The sequence below is a fragment of the Poeciliopsis prolifica genome, unplaced genomic scaffold (assembly GCF_027474105.1).
Source record: "Poeciliopsis prolifica strain line A6 unplaced genomic scaffold, Auburn_PproV2 SCAFFOLD207, whole genome shotgun sequence".
In the NCBI taxonomy this organism is placed as follows: Eukaryota; Metazoa; Chordata; class Actinopteri; order Cyprinodontiformes; family Poeciliidae; genus Poeciliopsis; species Poeciliopsis prolifica.
In genome coordinates, this window is record NW_026562582.1 from 5,001 (window position 1) to 24,777 (window position 19,777).

General features: G+C 47.6%; 1 pseudogene; it reads right to left on the bottom strand.

The window, feature by feature from the left end:
• Nucleotides 1–6,796: 6,796 nt before the first annotated feature.
• LOC129356903 (histone-lysine N-methyltransferase 2C-like) overlaps nucleotides 6,797–19,777 on the bottom strand; it is a 50,258-nt pseudogene continuing 37,277 nt past the window's right edge.

Consider the following 19,777-nt stretch of genomic DNA (forward strand, 5'->3'; position numbering starts at 1 on the left):
GAACTCCAAATTTAAAATTGATCTTTAAATTGGATTAAATTAAATATTGCAACTCTACTATATAGTAAATGGAACTTTTTATTTAAAATCTATAAATATTTTTACTAGGTTTTTCCAGAGCACTACTCTTTAAAGAGATGGAGCTACTGGGGTTAAATAGTGACCAAAAAATGAACATTGAAGGTGCCAGTTAGAGATTTAGGATTAGCCAATAGTTGGCTAAATGTTCCACAAAGATCTATGTGGCACATGTAGAGCATCATGCTGTTTTTAGATGGAAGCAGCAAAAAATGTGTTGGCTAAGCTTGATAACTGACTTTTCAGAGTGAAATTTGGACCCTGTCATTTTACTCCAACAGAAAGTGTCCATTGAAGGCCAGATGCCAATATGTGAAAGGTGGAAAACTTCAACAATCCAATGCACAGTTAAAGGGCATCACCAAAAATTAGGGTGCATTTCTCTTCTAACAGGCAGATTACAATTGTTACAAGGCTGTTTACACATAAATATAAGCATGGTCCCATAAGTGGAAAGTTATGGGAAACCAAACCATCCAAAACATTTTAAGTAGGTTTGGAGTGCATAAAATTAAATGTCATAATATATTCAGAGATTGAAATTAACTGTAGAACAGCAGCAATGAAATTGGCTTAGATAAATGTTACCCTTTAGGGAGATGGATTTAGCCTCTACCTGTTAGCAGTACTTTGAATAGGCCACATTGCTGAAAGAGTTACAGCTATACTGTGTATTGTATTGTTTGGAACTCAAATATCCTATTCTGAACAGATACTAAAGAGTTTTGGATTTCATCCAGTTGTTTAACTGTTGTCTTTAACTTTGTCTTAATTTTTCTCATCATGTCAAAAGAATTTTATTTGGGCTGATTGGGACCTAACCCTGCAATAACAATCCATGCCATGCTAGAGCTCAGATCATAGGAAGTTAAAGCTATTGATTTTAAGCTGAAGATTTTCTGAAATTAAAATTCTTCTGCATTTCTAAGCTGTAGGTCTGAATACAGAATACCAGCTGGAGTGCATGTTGCTGTGTGTGAGGCTATTCCTCTAGAAGACTAGACTGCATTTAAGACTCCTGAGTCCTGGAGTCACCTTTCCCACGTGCTGTTCCTATAGCGGAACCTGGGAAGGCTGATACGTACCGCGCCCCTGGTTTAAAAAACACACTGTCCGTTAACACCGCAAGGTGGAACCAGCATGCCCAGGAAGCAGAAGAGTTCTCCGTTGATTCTCTACTGGTCTGCGTTGAATCCTGGCAACCTGCAAGTTTACTGACTCACCTTAGCTTCCAGTGCAGTTAATTGCACACCAGTAGATAGCAAAGTGTTGCAACCCAATCATCCTCCCAGGGAAGAGGAACCTGGACCAGTTGCAGCAAGCTGCTGCCTTCAAGGTCTCCAAACACTTACTAGGATTCAAACCACCACCCTGAAATGAAAGGAAAGAGCAATTCTAGTGCCATCATACACCGCAAGACCCCTAGAAAGCTCAGTAACAGCAAAGGATCATGACCACATTCACAAAGTGAAGAGACTTACCCAAAGCTGCCACAGTAGGATCCATGTTAGCAGGCAGCAGTTCAACTCTGAACACCTCATTGTGACTCATGGTGCAGATTTCCTAAATGTTTTAGCTCCTTCTAAAATATCTAGTTTGACAGAGGAGCTCATGCTAATCACAACACTATATGGGTTTTTAGGGGTTGCAGAAACAACAGCCAAACTAGAAGCTAAAATATGAAGCCCCACCATGCAATGCATTCTGGGTTCTTCTAAAGCCCATTTCTGATGTTCAGAACAGTGTTAATATTTCTGGCCCCTAGCAGGATCTCAGCGATGAAGTTAGAAGCTGAGCTGTGATTTCTGTCTTGAAAACGCAGTTTGAAGAAAAACAGAATAAAACATGGTTAAAATATAAGACTTTAAAAACCAAATTCAAGCCTTCAGAGCAGCTTTAAGATGAAACTCCATCATCCAACAGAGCGACTGAGATGGCATTTTAAAACTGAGCTGAGTTCAGTCCAAAAAAGAGAGTTTAAAAAGTAAAAGCACAGAACATCAGTTTGAAAATTGACTTAAAGCAAATTCCTGGTGAGCAGAGCAGCATCAAAGCTAAACTTCATCCAACAGAAACTCAGAGACGACTTTTTAAATTTGAGCTGATTTATAAAAAAAACTGAGCTCAAAAAACATTAAAATGGTTACATTGAGGGAAGAGAAACTGAGGATATGGTGAAGTCCCAGCTTGATAGGAGATTCCCAGCCAGACTTTGACTAGATTGAAAAATGAATGACAATCTATTGCAGCGACATGAAAGGAGTGGGATAGGACCACCAAATGAGGTGGGGACCTGCAGAGAATTGGAGGGAGTTTTTGGATCATGTTTGGTAAAATGAGAACTTATTGTTGTTCACTGATTTTCCCTTTTATGCACCACCCAGGTCCATTTAACAGTTTCAGGACCTGAGCAGCACCAATCAGCATCATTTGCTTGAGAAATGATGAGATTTGGTTCAGTATAAAACAGGCTTCAATGCCGAAAATGATCAAATGTTACAAAAACCATGCAAATCATACAAATAGAACAGAAACACAGTAACATTCACCATCCAGCACTGGGCATCACTTCGCTCACCTTATGGGTGACCAGAAGTGAAGCAAAGATTGTAGAGCAAGTTCAGCTTTTACTCTTCTCCTCATTTTGTTCCCTCTTTAAATGGACATTATTCACTTTCTTTGTTGTGTGACATGGTGAGGTAAGCAGCAGCAGTGTGAGTATCAGCACATTCCATAAAATAATTTTTGAGATACTTTGAGTGAGCAATTATTGAAATGGATTAGGAATCAATGGTAGCTACGTCAAGGGCATAAGCCACGCCCCCAAACTCGGTGGGTATGGGGGGCCGCTCCCATAAATCACTTCCAGTTATAGATTTTTGAAATACTTCAAGTGAGCAAAGTCATTTTCTGGTTTTCTTCCTATATGCCTGACCCTGAAAAGGACGAGTTTCTTCTGTTCACTAGAACAGGAGATTCTAGAAATACTAACATTAATATATCTGAGGGCTTTAACTCCATTGACAATATAAATACTGCGACAGACTGGCGACCTGTCCAGGTGACCCCGCCTCTCGCCCGGAACGCAGCTGGAGAGGCACCGGCACCTCCCGACCCGGTTAGGGAGAAGGGTGACCAGAAAATGGATGGATGGAAAATATAAATATTTCCTGCTTATCTGTAGAACAGCTAAGGAGCTACTCTAACTTTCACAAATCAATTTGGGGAATATTTTTTTGAAGTCCAGATCAAGGGCACTAACAAGGGGAAGAAGTTTGACCCCAGATATGGAAACATCTTCATGGCTCAGTGGCAAACAGGCATTCAGGAAATGCATCAAAGAAACCGTCTTCTACTTCAGATACCTGGATGATATCTGGACATCAGAAGTCACTCAGAGGAAGATTTTAAACATTTCACTCACACATTGAACCACCAGCATTAAAGCTGTAGACATTTTAGAAACCACCACATAGAAAGACTCACAATTCAAGGCCAAACATAAACTTGATGTTAGTCTGTTTGGAGCCCACTGACATCAGTAAAAGCAGATATAACCCAAGCACACCTAGGCAGGCCTAATTAAATCACAGACACTAAGATTCCACTTCATTTACTCTGCAGATTTCAGGGAGTCCTCTTCAAGGCCTTTCTTCTGAGGAGAAACTCCAGGACCTTCCTGAGGGGATGCAGAGCTTCTTTCCTCCAGTCCAGCCAAGCGGAGAGCTCTGCTACTCGCCCTCTTATCACATTTTCACCCTCTGTCAGCCAGGTCCTTACCAAGATCAAGTTCCAATCAAACTGCTCAGTTACCAAATAAAGGAATTATTGCAGTCTACAGAAGGAATAAAAATCTCAGATTGTTTGGTTAAATCAGAGGTCGGCAACCCAACATGTTGAAAGAGCCGTATTGGACCCAAAAAACGAAAAACAAATCTGTTTGGAGCCGCAAAAAAGTAAAAGCCGTATATAAGGCTTTTATATAAGGCAAAACAGGCTCTAGGTGTTTATATTAGCGTATTATCAAAATGACTAAGTGTATACATAATTAGTATTCATGATTAAATGCTGATCTATTAAGGGGGATCTAATCCACCCGGATCAAGCCTGCGCGGTGCCTGGGAGGAAGATCATGGACAGCCTGGTTCTGATCCGAGACACCATCTGTTTTGGAAGAGACAGAAACATTCGACTGATAGTCCTAAATTTAGATTTCGAGAAAGTGTTTGATCGGGTCTCACACCAGAACCTCATCCAGGTACTGCGAAAAATGGGTTTTCCCAGGAGGTTCGTAGCATGAGTGGGACTGCTGTACCGAGACATCTCCAGCAGATTTCTGGTGAACGGGTTTCTGACAAAAGCAGTGGAAGTGAACAGCATGGGGTGTCCGTTATCTGGCCTCCTCTATGTGGCCTGCATGGAGCCGCTGGCGCAGGTCTTGAGAAGAGACCCACAGATTTTAGGAGTCACGGTACCGGGGAGTGGAGGGCAGGAGGCCAAATGTCTTTTATATATGTATTATTTTATCATTTTATGCAGAGATCTGTTATCAGTGGAGAAGGTGTTTCAACTAACAGAGTGGTTCGGGAAAGCATCAGGTTCAAAACTAAACAAAGAAAAAACAAAAGCATAATTTTATGGCACATGGAGGAATAGCAAAAAATCAAGACTGTCGCTACCATTGATTGCTAATTCATCTTTTATTTTATCTGGAACTCCAGGAGGGAAAGATTGAGAAGATACAAGATGAACAGAAAATATTGGGGCTGAAATTTGATAAAAACAGAGGAGGAGAGAGAAACTGGAAAGACATAACAAGAAGAGTAAAACAAAGACTGGGCTTCTGGGAGATGAGAAATTTAACAATAGAAGGACAAATTTTAATAATCAAGGCTGTGATTTTACCCCTGTTTTTAATAACCAGTTCTGTTTTTATTCCTTCTAGGGGAGAGTTTTTAGTGCTACAACGAACCATCTTTTATTTTATCTGGAACTCCAGGAGGGAAAGATTGAGAAGAAATATAATGTTTAAACCAAAGGAGAAAGGAGGAAAAGGAGCTCCAGAACTGTTTTTATTTTTAGGCACTTTTTATACCAGCACTCACCTTAAACAAGCACTGAACATCTCTACAAACCAAAAGACAAATGCCATGAGCAGATTCTGGATGGGCACCTATTTAAGAAAGTAAAAACTGATGAAAAGTGATTTTAGAACACCTGTAGCTTTTCACTTCCCACCGGCTTATGCTCTTATACAGAGATTTTTAGAACATTTTAAACTGGAAGGAGAGGAGATCAGGATTCTAACTAACCACCGTTTTATTATCTCTGTTGTGCAGGACCTGGAACCAGGACCAGGAACCAGGACCGGGAACCAGGACCTGGAACCAGGACCGGGAACCAGGACCGGGAGCCAGGACCGGGAGCCAGGACCGGGAGCCAGGACCAGGAACCAGGACCGGGAACCAGGACTGGGAGCCAGGACCTGGAACCAGGACCGGGAACCAGGACTGGGAGCCCAGACCAGGAGCCAGGACCTGGAACCAGGACCGGGAACCAGGACTGGGAGCCCAGACCAGGAGCCAGGACCGGGAACCAGTGACTCCAGTACACGGCCTCCTGTCCTCCCAAACAGAGTCCAGGATGGATGTCATGGATGGCGGCTCATGGGATCCTCTCAGTCAGAGCCGTCATGCATGACTGCAACGTCCATCTGCCCCCGACCCGGTTGTGGCGCTCTGGAGTCCGTGAGGCATCTGCTGAGAATCTGTGGGCGACGGACAGCTCCTTGCAATTCCCACACTTGCCGGCAGGGGGGGTCCTCGATGCACATCTTGCTGTACGGGGTGAGCACCGGAAAATCACAAAAGAAGACTTTGCAGTTTTTGGAAGGACTGGATGACTCCGGACTGGATCGGGAGTCACCCCGGTCCTGCACAACTTTTAACTGTGATGGTTTTTATTCTTGTTCTTTTCTGCTTTAAGTTTAACTAACAAAATTGTATTTTAAAAAAATGAAAACGAGCCTCTGTATAACTGCATAAATGCCATGTTTTTAAAATGTCGCAAGTATCAATAAATTTTTTTCCAAAGAAAAAAAACTAGCAGGCCAGGAGGAAGAGGTGTTCTCTGCTCATTCTGTGTTCAGTGCCGATGGTCAGCTTGGTGGGGCGCTGACCAGGTGCATGCAGAGGGGGGTGCTACGGGGGCTTGAGCACCTGCCCCTTTAGTGGTCTCTGCACGGCCCTGGCGCTGACGCGCCCCAACAGAGAGAATCGCACAAGCAGATCTCCAGCTTCTTGTTACAGCTTCTGTGGCCTAGCGCCACCCAGGAGGGTGAGCAAAAGCAGCCATAGCAAGCAGGAGCTATGATTGATTTATAAAATAAATATGACCTCAAAATCATATAAAATAGAATGAAATCTGGTTGAGGGAAGAGGCCACTGAGGGTTAGGGATAAGTTCCAGGCTGTTGATGTAGTTTCTTGCACACATCAAAATAAAATGTCATTTATTGTTTTAAAGGTTGAAATTGTTTTTAAGTTTTGCTGCTGTACAGCAAATGAATTTTTCAATCTGTTTTTGTGAATTGACAGTTGCAAATGACACTAACAGTTTGTTCCTTCTTTTTTAACATAACAGTTGAAATTCTGCAGATGAAGATGAGCAGCTTTACAACAGTTCATATCCAACAATTCAGTGACAAAAACAAAACCAAGTTTGTCTAAGATGTAAAATATTTTATTTTCTGTAAATGATTCTAAATCAGATTCACCATATTTCCAGAAACATCACTTTGTTTACATCCATTAATAAAAAAACAGACAAGGCTTCATGTCGTCTATCTGTACACAGCAGAGCCTGAATAAAGCTCGTATTTACAGGGCGGCAGACGCCTGCAGCCTAAACTCTGGGAGGAGTAACAGGCGGGGAGGATGCTCTAATCTTTGTGTCTGACTTTTTACTTATGGTACAAATATTTACACACTGCCACTCTGGACCTCAAATGCACCGTAGTTTTAGAAAATAGCTTAATTCATTAATAAATACAAAAAGAAAAAAATATCTTATTTTACAGGAAACTGAGGAGGAGGAGGAGGGGAGGACCAAGCGGTGGAATCAGGTAGGTTTGTGTGTTTGTCATTTTATGTTTTAGTGCAACTTAAAGGACGACGACACATCCGCTTATTTCAGTGGCGTTTACACTCACATTTACAACCAATTTACAGCGAGGACCAGCCTCTTCGTAACCTCCGCCTCGTCAGCACAGATTCCACCCACAACAGATTATAAATGTGTCCCATTTGTAAATGAATTAAGTATAAACTTTATTTCCTCTGATCTAATCAATCAGTTTTATTATGGTGTCATGCTCGCTCTGCCCATAGATCAGTGATGATGTCATGTTAACTCCACCCACAGAGCGCCGGAGGCCTCCTTGCTCTCAGTTCATCCATTTGCGGCAGTTCACGGCTCCACAGTGACACGGGATCTTGTGCTGGTCATCCTCCAGGTCAAACTTGTAGTCGTAGCATAGCTGAAGGGAGCGGAGCCAACATGATGAGCCAATCACATTCAGGCTGCCTGATGATGGACAGATTGTTGCGTGGACCCTACCTCCTCTCCTCTCTGAATGCGTCTGCAGGAGCTGATGATGATCTTGTTCTCCTTCTCCACTGTCACCACCTCAGTGATGCAGTTCGGAGCACAGGAGTGGTTGATGTACCTGTCGGTCACACAAAGACCCGCCCCATTCCCAGGTGAACACAGAGCAGGCGCCGCCAGAAGCTTCAGATCTTGGTCTCTTACCTCGCCGGTCCTCCGGTGATGGTTGCGTCGATCACATAGTCGTTGTCGATCCGAAACATGTACACGCCTCGGTTCTGTAAACACCAGAACAGCTGATTTACATGAGCTACAAGACAGAAGTAAATCAAAGGAGCTGATTGGTCGTGTTCTGGTCAGAATTGACAAATCAGATCAGGGGAGCGACCAGGGTCAGGTGTCTCAGGTACCTGGGCCTCGTACAGCCTCTCCTTGCGGTTGGCGACCTCGCTCCTGATTATTGTCCCAATGTACTCGATGACCATGGTGCATTTCTCGATGTCTCTGGCGGCGTACAGCCCAGTCCCTGTAAACACATGCAGAGTTAGCAGCCGGCCCTTGGGGGGTGCCATGGCCTCCTCTCAGCGCAGGCTCACCTGGATGCCAGAGCGAGCCAGGTACACGTTGCTCTTCCACTCCGCCTTCATGCGGCGGTACTGGGCCGACTTGGAGTGGCGGCCCTGATGGACAGCAGCCACCGACTCGCCAGGAGACAAAGACAGAACGCCGGGAACGAGGCCGACGATGGCCCCCACTGAGCCCTGACACCTGGGGGCCACACTGGTCAGCAGGTAAGGTCTGGGAAAGACAAGGCAGGTAAGGTAGGTGTGGATTCCTCAACGTTTTGGGCAAAACATGTTCCTGGTGGTTCCAGACTGGTTCTGAACTTTTGGACCTTCTCTGGTCACATATTAATTGTGGATGTTCTCACCATGTCAGAAATCTTCTACGATGAAAGCCAGACATCACTGACGCTGTAGTATTTGATATAACATTAAACTAATTGGTGCAGCTTTTTCAGCAACGGGCTCGTGTCTCACTATGTCCAAGTACAGGAAGCAGGAACCCTGGTTCTGGTTTTCCTGGTTGTGTCCAGAACCAGAAACTGAACACCAGAAGTCAAGGAACTATTTAACAAGCCTAACCCCCCAAAACTTTGCAGGCTCCACCTGGAAGTAATCAGGAACAGGAAGTGATGTAAACACAAAGTGTTCTCTGATAAGTCGGCCCCAATGTCTTCAACTTTGGGAGGTCGGCAGTCAACAGGCATTTACATATGAAGCTGATCTCATCCAATCTTAACTACCTGAGCAAAGGTAGGAGAGGTTTGAATGTTAGCCCCGCCCACTGGGTCACGTCTGCATGCTAACGATAGTTAACAATAGTCACCCTACTCTTGCCAACTCAGACACTTTCTTGACATTTCAAGGAACATTTTAGAGAAAAAAAGTGTTGCTCAAAATTTGAATTGGTCAATTGATTTTTTTTAAAGATCAGTGATTTCAAATCGAGCAGAAACTGCGATCGATGCAGCTCCACTTGGTACCTCTTGGCCTGACAGGCCTTGGGTTCAGAGCGAGCCGAGCCGGACGGGTTGAAGGCCAGAGGCCATTCCATGAGGGGGTTCCTGCCGTAGCGAAAAGTGTAGCGCTCACACGCCTCCACCCCCGGCAACTGGGGAGAGAGAGAGACATGGTTCGGGTTAAGGTGCGTGTCTCACTGTCAGGCGTTTCTCTGTCTCTGTGTGTCTTTCAGTTGGACCTACAGACTCGATGATCCGGGTCACGGCAGATGTCTTCAGGCCGAACAGGTCCTCTCCTTTCAGGTAAACGGGAAACAGCTTCAGAGTCCCGCTGCAGCTCCTCATCCGGGCCACCGGCTCCAGAACCTGGCCCACGCCGCTGCACACAGGAAGGACGAAGCGGGTCAAAGAGGATCACAGAGTCTACTGGCCTGGTTACCGTGGCGACTACCTGTAGGCGTGGCCCCCGTCAGGACGACGTCGTCATGACCTTTCTCCACCACCTTGACCTTGAACAGCGGCCGGCCTTCATGCTCCTCGATGTGGCACAGGTACTTGCAGCGTCTGCAGGTGGAACCGTTCGTTAGTCCGATCCAGAACCTTATGGACTCCACTGAACCAGAACCAACAGAACTAGGACTGCTCTCTATGTCTGGCCTGATGTTCGCTCTCGTGACAGAATCATGTTTAATAAATAAACATCTAAAATCAAAACATGTTTCTGTGGCAACTGTTTGGTTTGTAGATATTTACATTAACTTATGAAATTATTTAAAGCATTAGCTTTTATATATTCATGTCTTCTTTATGAAAGTTTCTCTAAAACATTTAAAGCTGCAGTAACTTTAACAAATCTTTCTCCATATTTTATTACGGTCACAACGTTAATATGACAGAGTTGAGCTGCTCCACTTCATCTGCACCTATCAAAAAATCAGAAGGAGGAGGCAAGTCTGAAACCTCACCTGTTGCTGTAGCGCATGCTCCAGTAGAAGCGGTTAGCATGGTATCCGACCGGGAAGATAGCCGCCTCGTTGTGGAAGGCGTCCATCTGCTGTGGGAGGAGCCTGCCAACGGCGCGGAACAGCAGGCTGCCGACACGGAAGGTGTGCTGCCGCTCGCCCCGCTGCACCACGGCGGCGATTTGCCGCGCCTCGTCTCGTTGCACAAAGACTCGCCGAAATACGGCAAAGCAACGCAGCTCCGAGTCATACGGGTCGGAGCCAGGAGTGGGGTCACAGGTCTGGCCAGGTGTGGAGAACGGGGAGGAGCTGGATGACCTGTCCCCGCTCGCAGGAAGAGTCCTGGTTTATGGAGGTAGCACAGCATGGTCTTATCCTGTCAAGACACAGAACAGCGTTACTGAGCATGCTCAGACTGCTCAGGTGATCAAGGCTTGCTGAGATTGGTACCTTGAAGAAGGTGCAGTGGGCCTGCAGGGCACAGTTGAAGTGATAGGTGTTGGTGCAGCGGAGCCGGTTGCAGCCAGTTGTGGCGCCGCTGCGGCTGCAGTGGGCGCAGCGGAGCGCCAGGCCCCGCCGCAGCGCCAGCTCTACATTGATAAGTGCACCTGCCTGCGTCTCGTACACCTCACTGGACCACAGAGCGCAATTCAGGTGCACCTGCAGAACATACATAGGTTAAGTATGCTGCTACGGTTTTATGAATCCCTACAGAGCGCCAAAGGGTGGAGCTGAAAGCAATGAATGTTCCCTTTGCACTTGCACCGTTCCAGCAACAATATCAACAGAGTAACACCTGTGACATATTATGATTAATCAGCAGTTGTACAGCCTGACGTCAGCCAAGGGTTAGAATCAATACAAGGATTCTGAGTGAGTGAAAATCTCTGATCATCCAGGATTCATTGATCCATAGTTAGATATGCAGCTTTGTTCTACTTCAACCTTGCTGACTGCCAGAGTGCCGTGCTGAAAGCTCTGAATGACTCAGCATTAATCTCATAAAGAATCCTGAGCAAGTCCCTGAATGTGAAGAAACACATGACTCTTTCAGAATAACCTGACCCAGAGGATGACGCCTTGCTGTCTCATGTGGTGTGACTGAATTGTCCATTCAAGCATTTCAAAGGCAGCCAAATTGAACTACTCCTCTAACACCACAGAAACACCACGGAGAGTTCTAACACGTTTCAGTGGATGTAGACTGTGCCAGTCAGAACTGTCGGCAAGACTGAACTAGAAAAGAGATTAAATGCCCAAGCTGCCTGGTCTTCAGTGAAAAGACCTGAAGCGCTGCATCATTAAAGCTAATGGCTGTAGTCACACCACCGTGTGCTGAAGGGATGCAGAAAGCCTGCATCCATTAAGAACATGAGGTGTGCCAAACAATTGCCAAGGCGGGCAGCCTGAGCTCCATTGTTATGAGCTTACAGAGGACGTCATCTGAACACAAGATGAGCCCACAAGCACCAAATACCAGATGAGGCAAAGCTTCATCTGGTGTCACGATGAAAGAAACAGGACCTTCAACTGTAGGCATATGATTCACGCCTGCCTTGACCGACTCAAGCATAGTTGCCAACATCCAACCGTCTGTGGAGAGACGTGAAAAGCCTCTAGTGTCCCACCAGCAGGTATTCCTCAGGCACTACCTGGAGCCGACTCCTTCACTTGTGGAATGTGCATCTGCTTTAAGCCCAGAGCCATGATTTCCCACATAGAGCTGTCACCTGACACACTAAATACACTGTGAGACGTAGAGCGTGAGCTAGTCTCCACAGCAAGAGGTGACGGTGCCGCCTCCTCACTCCCACAGTGAGGGGCGGAGGCAGACAGATAGTACATCCTTCTCCACAGTCAACTCAGGGACAGGTGTGTGAGAGAAGCATCCAGCTGGCATGCCTGAAAAAATAATTTTACTTGTGCCAATTCTTCAGACAACTGCTCAACACTTGTGCTAAAGTTCTGATCAGACTTAGCTCACCTTCACTTAGACGTAACCACAAACACTGTGGCCTCAGTCTGGTGCATGGAGTGCATGGAGTGCCAAGGCCTTTGTAGGCCTGTCACAATAAATTTGGCTGAGCGATTGTCTCAAAACTTACTGCAATAAACAATATTATTTGAAGACCTTCTTAAATTGATTTAATGGAAATGACGTAATGCATGCGATTTCCTGCCAAAAATAAATGCACTTTATTTTCAACAGAACATTTAACACTGAAACTGAAAAACAAAATAAAGAAACAACAATAAAATGGATTTTCAGTCTCCATAAACAAAAATGTACTTGAATAAAAACTAAACAACATAAATACTGCATTCAACCAAAAGAGTGAAGATCATAAAGTCTGTATTGTATATTCAGTAATCGTTAGATTTCAATAGAGCAGACATCCGACTGCCTGATGCAATAGTTCACACTACACAATGTTTTGCCCCAATTTACCCCTTAGGACAATCTCAGAACGTTGCGCGTTCTAAGATTGTCGCTTGCGATTTTGTAACTGATCATCCTGTAGTGTGTGGTGAGTTATGGTAGATCGTCATGGCCGCTCTGATCTAAATCAGGAGTTTTCGACATCGTTAACGCAGCCTGTTGAAGGTAGCCAATCAGAAAGCGCGGATTCCCCTCCTGCTTTCTGAGGAGAAATTACAGAAGGGAATCCCAAACATCTGACACGGCGCAATCCGACGTCCAGCGGAGATGATATGTGGAAACAACATTAATGTTTAATCAACATTTCGTGCAAAGAAAATATAAATGACAATGGGAGGAGTTGGAGCAAAATTGCTACCGCAGTTGATAAACAGGATGACTTTTCAGCTGTTTATCGTTAACGAAACATAAATAGATGATAACAATTTTCATTCAGTTAGGACTGAATGAAGCCACATGCATTGCAGGTACATTGCAGCAAAACATTGATTAATGCCTGGTTTTAAAATGAGTTAACTGGACTTGTAGCCATTATTTTGTGCCCATTGTTGAGCCTTTTTTCATTCAGTGTCATCAACAGAAAGAGAAAAAGGCCAGAAGAAACGATACAGACCATAATTAAAATGAAGTCGATAGTTTTAATTTATTGTGCGATTCATTGATTTATTGTTCATCCCATCAGGCCACCTGCCCAGAAGAAGCTGCCAGTTGGGAGAGGAGGCAATAACGCCGTCGTCATCTTCAGTGAAGATCAACCCGTCACAGCCCCAACCCGGGACGTTCAGCCCCGAGGAGGGCGACACATCGACACTCCAGCCAAAAGGGAATTGGGTAGCCAACAACCGTGAAATGTTTCAAGAACCACAAGGCTGATGTCATGCAAAATGAACCGCATGCGAAAAGAGGAACAGAACCTCGGATGACGTCACGCTGCACAGCTTCTGATTGATTATCCGATATGTCACAGGTGTGACTGTTGCTATTACCGTTTGAACGGTGCATGAGCAAAGGTAGCGTTTCGGGTCTATGGCTGCAGAACTCACCCAGAGGTCCAGATCCAGGTTGAGGAGCCGGGCAGGGCCGTCCGTCAGACCGTCCCCCTGCTGATGGCAGAAGCAGCACCTACGCTGGTCTCTAGGCAGCGGGTCAGGACGCAGGCATGCTCCAAACTCCTTAAGAAGCTCATCCACTTCTTCTTCTGTCGGAATGGCACCCGCCTCGTTAGCAACACGGGAACCCCTGAGATGGAGACAAAGGGAACAACGAGAATGAGGGACCCGGACAGGTCCAACGGGAACAGAATCAGCCTTTTTTCATTCACCTCCAGTCACCAACATGGCCGACACCCCAAACACTTACCTGTTGAGAGTGATGCTGAAGCTCCAGCGTCTCCACCGAGAAATCTTCATCTTCTTCAAGTTTTGAGGACACAGAGAGTCATCATCTGACACGGTCCGTGGACGGGGCTTTAGCTTGACCTTCACCTGTCAGAGAGAGGAATCCATGAGCCACCTGATGGCAAGAAACCTGACGGCTTAAACTGGTTAAACTGGGGAAGAGTCTCACCTTGAGGCTGTCCGGGTGGGGCCTCGTCTCCATGGTAATAGCAGAGGCAGGTGGAAAGGCCAGTGGTGGTGAGGAGGAAGGAGAGCAGGAGGAAGAGTTGGTGCGTGGGAGAGAATGGACAGCGATGGAGGACATGTTGTTGGCGTACTGGTGCTGTGTTCTGCTGAGAGGAGGAGTGGAGCAAGAACCAGCCAGAAGCTCCGGCACTGCAGCCTGAGGACACAGACAGACCAGTGCATGATGGGAAACGCAGAGCGCAAAGAGGCTAGCTAGCAGAAACCAAACAGGCTGGGTTACCTTGGGTCTTGTAGAGCGGTTCTGCTGCTCTGACTCGAATAGAGTGGAGCAGGTTGGACTGCAAAACGCCAAACCGGGAGCATCTCTGGACTCACCGTCCTGCAAGACACACTTCCCGTCAATTCTTGTCTCACTCTGCCACTCCATCAAGCCCCCTCCGCCCAGGCTCACCTGTCTGTAGTGAACTCCGTTTACCAGCAGCCTTTTGCAGCGGCTGCAGTAGCGGGGCGAGTTTCTGCCAGAAGGTGGCGCTCTCTGCAATCTGGATGCTGCTGAACCCTGAGAACAAATGGAGAGGTCATCAAGCAACGCGACCGTTGGACCCGGTCTGAAGCCACCAAGGAACACGGACCTGCGACACGGGCACACGCACTCCTGCCAGCAGGGCCAGGTTGCTCCGCTCCAGCGGCGGCGCTCGGCTCAGCTGGTAGTTGATGGGGCCGGGCACCCTGAGGAGCGCCGCCACCGCCGCCATCACACCCGGGACGTTCTGCAAATGGACTCAAGTTAAACGGAATCGCGCCGGTAACAGTAAAACTGGCCGCGCGCTGCTGGACGCTGACCTGAGAAGCGGCCGGATTCAGGGTGATCGCTATGGTAACCAGGTCTGTGCTGGAGCAGGTGGATTGCACTTGGAGTTGAGGTTCTGCCTTCACTTCCTGTTTCACTGAAAAGCCTGAAAACAGATCGAAGAGCGAGTGAACAGGTGTGGAACATAATAACTCAAGTAAGGAGCTTCAGATAGCTAACCTTTGCCCCAGGTGCAGGGAATGATGGGTAATGTAGGTGACGGGCAGGGCGAGGGCTGCTCCAGCTTGATGAAAGAGAGGTCAGGGTACCTGCTGACCTCCATGTCCACCACGCTTTCTGGAGATGAGGACGGGACAAACCCCTCCGGACTGTGGCACTCCAAAGACTCCGGGACCCTGGAAAAACCCATGAAGAAGAAAAGCACTCAGTGCATGAGTGTGGTGCTCAAGTCCAGTCCTGGAGAGCTGCCGTCCTGCAACTTTTAGATGCAGCCTTACTCCAGCAGACCGGGATCAGCTCTGAACAGGTCTGGCAATGAGCCATTCATTTGATTCAGGTGTGTTGGAGCAGGGATGGATCGCATAGTTGCAGGATGGAGCTCTCCAGGACTGGACTTGAATCCCTGCTCAAGTAGAACTCTGAGGGGGCGGGGCTTACCTGAGCTCCTCCTGGTTGTTGTGGGGCGGCGTTGGCAGGGATGCAGGGACATCTACGGTCTTGGAGGCGTGGTTTAGATTGAGAAGCTCACCCTCTTTGTGCTTCAGAGTTGGGAAGCCTGTCAGTAAGGGGACAATAAGGAGCCATCAGCACAGGTGAAGACTTTTGCATCCCAACACAGCACCGGAAGCTCACCTTCCGCTCACTTAGTTCCTTCCTGGTCAGTTCCTCCATCGTGGCGAAACCGTTCACCATCTTCTGTCTGCTTACAGGTGGAGGTGTGGGGGGCAGAGATGCTGGAGGTGTGGGGGGGTTACTGAGGTTGTTCTGAAGGAGACAAGGAGACGCAGCACATGAGTGGAGAGCAGGTGCGGTGCGGTGTCAGTGTGGGGTGCTGCAGCGTACCTTGTAGATTAGTTGGGAGTAGAAGTCTGAGACACCATCCAAAGAGGCATTCCCAAAGGAGCCTCTCAGCAGGGAGTCTCTGCCTATAGATGAGCTGCCGTATGGGGGGAAGAGGCTCAGGTCTACACCCAGGATGGGCTCCATGAGTGGCAGCACTGACAGCTGAGGAGAGGACCAGTAGAAGGTCAGCAGGTAGACGGCATTAATCGAGACAGGAGCATCAGGAAGGAGGCGGGGCTCTACCTGACTCAGCTGTTTCATCAGTGAGGCAGAAGAGGAGCTCTTCTCTTCATCATCCTCTCCTTCCTCCGCCTTTTGGACTTGGATGGAGCTCTGTCTTTGTCGGGTAGAGTCAATCTCTTGCTGCGCTTCATTTTCTTGGACCATCCACTAGTGGCACCTGGAGGATGCAAAAACCCTCAGCATCACACACAACATTCAGAGGACTTGTTATGTCTGACCTGCCACTGATGACTTACCATGTTGCCGTGGAAATCTAGTTCATCATCTTCCTCGGATCGCACGCCGTCATTGGACAGCTGGCGCTGTGCAGCCGGCCTGGAGGGAGTCGTCATCGTTCCAGGCGACGTTTTGTCCCTCAGAAGGTGTCGGAGCAGCTCCTTCCCTCCATCCCCCCTGAGAGGCGGGGGAGGAGAAGCAGTCTTCCCCAGCCTCCTCCACCTTCACAGGGATCCCCCTGCAGGGCCGCGCCTCCATCAACTCCTCCTGGAAGCATAATACCCAAATGGTAAATGGTTTATTAAGTCCAAGGACTCCACTTTTCTCTACAAGCAGAAGGACTGCATTTACTGACCTTGACCTCCAGGCTGCCCCCAGACACCGGGTCTCTGTGGCCCTCCACGATGCTGCCGCCCTGTTGCCTCTCTATGTCAGGTGAAGAAGCCGGGCCAGAGAAAGCAGAGTCCGGTTGGTGGGTGGGCGTGGAGCAGGACTTGTCTGAGACAGCCGGAGTGGGTGGAGCTGTGATATCAGCGCGAGGCGATAGAGGAGTTCTGGCTCCTTCCTCATCCCTGTTGGATCTCCTGTTCTTTGGTTTGTCATCAGGGGTGATATCAGCAAGGGAGGCAAGGCTTCCAGAAGAGGAATGGGGGTGTGGGGTCAATGATGGAGATGAGGACGAGTCATGTCCTAAACAAGTGAGGACTGATCCCTGCTGGACGCAGCAGTCCCAACATCTTGGGCCTGAACTGGAAGCTGCCTTTCTCTGTGGCAACATCAGGACGGAGAGCTGCGCTGGGGGCGGCCCTGGGGGGCAGGGAACCTCCTGGGAAGCCCTGGTGCAGGCCGGCGCCCCCGGTGTGCCCCTGGACTTGATGCCTGGAGGCCGAGGAGGAAGGAAGGAAGTCCAGTCCAGGTTCAGCGCTGCAGAACGCTCCATGGGACAGATGGTCCTCGCTGCTGACCGGTCCAGCTCCTCCACCAGGAACTAGTCCACGTTTCCCAGGAACACCAGCTGCTCCGGAACCACAGAGGTCCTGCTGCTCCAGACTCCACTGCAGAGCGCGCTGACGCTCCACCTTACAAAGAACCAACACAGAAGACAGGAAGTGACAACTAAATACAAAGACAACTTTTGGACTGCTGCTTCTGCTTCTCCAGTTCTGGTCAGTTTATCCAAGACAATAATTGGGCTGAAAAAAAATCCAACTAACTCAACTATCAAGAACATAATTTCAATTTGACTTGCTCCTACTATCAGCATTGGGTGTAGATCTAAAATCTAGTTTGTTCCCAGATCCCCGACAGTGACTGAAGTTGTATCCAACATAACCACAGTTCACAGAAACAGCACCAGTCGGTTGGTTTTAGTGTAAAGTCACCTTGCAGGTTAGAACAGTGAAAGCGATGCAGACAGAAGACACAAACTACAAAGTCCTGGATGAAAAAAAGCCTGCAGTTCAAAGGTGATCAGTACACTTGTGTTGTCAGGGTCTCCTGACAGAAACCTCTCATATTCAAAATATCTTGAAAGATCTTAATGTTCTTGTTATTAAAGGTCAGGTTCCTCTATATGTAGCTAACTGGTAAGTTGCTACAGCAAACTTACCTTCACAATAAAGTTAGTTCAGTATGTTGAACACTGTAAGGAATATGAGACATATGTTGAATATATTTGCACACTTAAAATAATTATAATCAGAGTTTGAATGAATTTAAATATGAAACATTGAAATGTACTTTATTTTAAAAACCAACACCTTCTACTGCGTGTCAGGTAGCAGAGCTGCTTTCAGGCGTGGAGCTCAACAAGACCGGTCCGATGTAAAGGCTAAAGACTGTTTAGAGAGGCTCAGATGGACGCATTTGAGTTCACCGATGCTACTGCTAACATGCTCCATTTAAACAGTAACATGGATGATTATGGTTTGGCCTTGCAACTCTTTGGACTCGTTTTGAAGGGAACTGCAGAGCTTCGTGTCCAGGGATTCTCCGGTCAGCCTCATTTCTGGTTGCACTTTCAGATGAGTTTATTTAAATATTTTCAAGAGATGAAGGGACTTAATTGCAGCATGTCCTCCACCCACTGGCGCCACTTCCAAGCCATGCTGTTACCTCCTGCATCAGCTGAACCCTCTGCCGCTCCTGTTGCTCTCTCAAGCGCTCCCTCCTTTCACGCTCCAGGAAACCTTCGCTGAACGGGTTGTTGTCATCAAATTTCACCTGCAGAAGGAAATAGCAGATGGTAGCAACACAAAATTCCAAACACATCCATTGAAACATTTGATAGAATCTACAACTAAAAAATATTTCCCAGCAGGATTTGCTCTGGCTGGTACCTGAGGTGTGGCTCCGTCCCCTGGTGCTCCATTGGCGCCCCCGAGAGAGCCCTGGGGGGTAGTTAGGCCTGGCTTTGGGGCAGTCAGGACTGGCTTCATGGGCGGAGTCGTCTGGATGAGAGGGGAGGCCCGGGGACAGTTTGGCAGGTTGGGGGGCATGTGGGCTGGAAGCTGTGGAAGCGTCCTCTGACCCATGGGAGGACCAGACCCTGGAGTCCAGCCTGAGGGGACGTTTGGACGGTGACCTGGAGCGGGGCCACCCAGGCGGGGCTTAGGGGAGACCAGGACTTGCCCCAATGGTGTCTGGGGGGGCATCTGGAGCATCCTCTGAGGTTGTTTGGTCCTGTAGTCTTCAATAAGTTCAGTGTGGTCCTTCTGCTGCTTCCGGATCTGAACAAGAATACACACCGAGTCACACAGAGTCTAAGCAAGTGACCCACAGAGTCTGTGGTCCAGGTGAATCTATTTACCTGCTCCAGCTGTTTCTGGACTGCCCCCTGCTGTTCACTGATGTATTGCAGCTGGGCTGCATCCTCTTCAGCAAAGGCTCGGCCCGCCCTCTTTGCCGTTCTCTGCTTCGCTGACAGAGCCTTCTTGGCCTTGCGGTGAGCTGCAATCTGGTCCTCTAGGAGGCGCTGCTGCATCTGCAGGAGCTGCTGCGTCTCACCTAGCCACTCCTCGTATTGCTGCCTCTGAGACTCATCTGAAAAAAAAAAAAAAAAAAACGGGTTTGGACAATGAACAGCCAATCAGTTAAATCATGTGATTGCGAGTTAATGGGCCTAGAGGACCATTGTCCAAAACACATGAATCGTTTGACTGAATTAGCTTCTCAGTGCAGTCCTGCTAATGACTTCCTTACTGATTCAGCTATGTGGCATCAGAGATGCATCTAAAGGTGCCAAGACAGGCCTGGA